Raw genomic sequence first — 2,699 nt, forward strand, 5'->3', positions numbered from 1 at the left:
TGAAATATAAATTGTTGAGTTTTGAAACATTTTCACATTAACTATACCTGAATATTTATAAACAAAAAAATATCAGAACTATGTCCTTGATAATTGCACTAAGAAGTCTTTGCCAAAATCAGGTGCTCAGTGCAGTAGTTAAAAACTTAAAAGTTGTACCACCTCTGGTGCAAGATTAGGGACCCATAGCCTCAGAGAAGAAAATAAAGAGTACTCAGAGAAGGCCTTGAATAATAGGCAGGCTGTTTGTGTGTGTTTCGACGGTAAGCTTGCTGACACCAAATGTAATTACCTAAGTGTAGTTACAGGATTAGAGCTACGCTCGTGGTGTCCCGTCTACCCAGCACTCTTTGTCACATAATGCTTTGAAACTACTGACGGTCTTGGCCGCCACCACCTTCTCACTTAACTTGTTCCAACCGTGTACCACTATGTATGCGAGTGGAAATTTTTGTATATTTCTTTGGCATCTTTGTTTAGTTAGTTTAAATCTATGACCTTTTGTTCTTGAAGTTCCAGGTCTCGGGAAATCTTCCCTATCGATTTTATAAATTCCTGTTACTATTTTGTACATAGTGATTTTATCACCTTTTTTTGTCTTCTAGTTTTTGCATATTTAATGCCTCTGACCTCTCCACATAGCTCTTGCCCTTTAGTTCTGGGAGCCACTTAGTAGCATGTCTTTGCACCTTTTCCAGTTTGTTGATGTACTTCTTAAGATATGGGCACCACACAACCGCTGCATATTCTAGCCTTGGCCGAACAAAACTCGTGAACAATTTCTTTAGTATTTCGCCATCCATGTATTTAAACGAAATTCTGAAGTTAGAAAGCGTGGCATAGGCTCCTCACACAACGTTCTTTATGTGGTCCTCAAGTGATAGTTTTCTATCTACAATCAACCCTAGACCTCTTTCTTTATCAGAATTATATAAAGATTTCTCACATAATCTATAGGTTGTGTGGGATCTATGTTCTATTCCACATTCCATAACATGGCATTTATTCACATTAAATTTCATTTGTCAAGTGGTGCTCCATATACTTATTTTGTCCAGGTCTTCTTGAAAGGCATGACAATCATCTGAATTTCTTATCCATCCCATTATCTTAGCATCATAAGCAAACATGTTTATATAATTCTGTATTCCAACTGGTAGATCATTTATGTAGACAATGAACATTACTGGTGCATGTACTGTGGTACTCCACTTGTGACACTTCTCCAGTCCGATTGCCTCTGATTACTGCCCTCATTTTTCAATCAGTCAGAACATTTTTCAGCCATGTTAGAAGCTTACCTGTCACCCATCCAAAATTTTCTAGTTTCCAGAACAACCTCTTATGTGGAACTCTGTCGAAAGCCTTTTTTATGTCTAGATAGATGGAGTCAACCCAACTACCTTTTTCCTTTAAAATCTCTGTGGCTCAATCATAGAAATAGTAAATTCGATACACAGGATCTTCCAGATCGAAAACAGTACTGTCTGTGTAATATTATATAATTTCTCTCCAGGTGTTCTACCCATTTAGTTTTTATTATTTTTTCAATCTTTTCACTGTTACACTTGTCAATGATTCAGGTTTATAATTGAGGGGGGGTGGGGTCTTCCCTGTTGCCACTTTTGTAGATTGGAACTATGTTAGCCTTTTTCCACATGTTTGCTATGACTCCTGTACACAGGGATGCCTGAAAGATCAGGTGAAGTGGAAGGCTGAGCTCAGATGCACATTCTCACAGAACCCATGGTGAAACTCCATCTGGACCAACTGCTTTGTTCTTACTTAGCTCCTTTAGCATATTTTCCACTTCATATCTAGACAGCTCTATACGCTCTATGATGTTCTCAGAAATTCTTATTGTCTGGTTCTCTTAAGATTTCATTTTGTATAAACACACTTTGGAGCTTTTCGTTTAATGTTTCACACATTGCATTATCATCTTCCGTGAATCTGTTTCCTATTTTCAACCTCTGGATATTATCCTTTACCTGCAATTTGTTGTTTATGAATTTGTAGAATAGGCCCAGTTCTGTTTTACAATTATCCATTATCCCTTTTTAAAAATTTCTTTCTGCCTCTCCCCTTACTGCTGTATATTTGTTTCTCGCATCTTTGTATCGCTGGTATGATTGGGGGTTTCCCTTCTTTCTATATTGATACCTGCTTGATGGGGTTCTGCTCTTCTACTCCCCAAGCCCGGCCCGAGGCCAGGCTCGACTTGTGAGAGTTTGGTCCACCAGGCTGTTGCTTGGAGCGGCCCGCAGGGCCACATACTCACCACAGCCCGGCTGATCCGGAACTTCTCTTAGAAAACAGTCCAGTTTTCTCTTGAAGATGTCCACGGTTGTTCCGGCAAAATTTCTTATAGTCGCTGGGAGGACGTTGAACAACCGCGGACCTCTGATGTTTATACAGTGCTCTCTGATTGTGCCTATGGCACCTCTGCTCTTCACTGGTTCAATCTTGCATTTTTTTCCATATCGTTCACTCCAGTACGTTGTTATTTTACTGTGTAGATTTGGGACCTGGCCCTCCAGTATCTTCCATGTGTATATTATTTGGTATCTCTCTCGTCTCCGTTCTAGAGAGTACATTTGGAGAGCTTTGAGACGATCCCAATAATTTAGGTGTTTTATCTCGTCTATGCGTGCCGTATATGTTCTCTGTATTCCCTCTATTTCAGCAATCTCTCCTGC

The sequence above is a fragment of the Procambarus clarkii genome, chromosome 45 (assembly GCF_040958095.1).
Source record: "Procambarus clarkii isolate CNS0578487 chromosome 45, FALCON_Pclarkii_2.0, whole genome shotgun sequence".
NCBI lineage: Eukaryota > Metazoa > Arthropoda > Malacostraca > Decapoda > Cambaridae > Procambarus > Procambarus clarkii.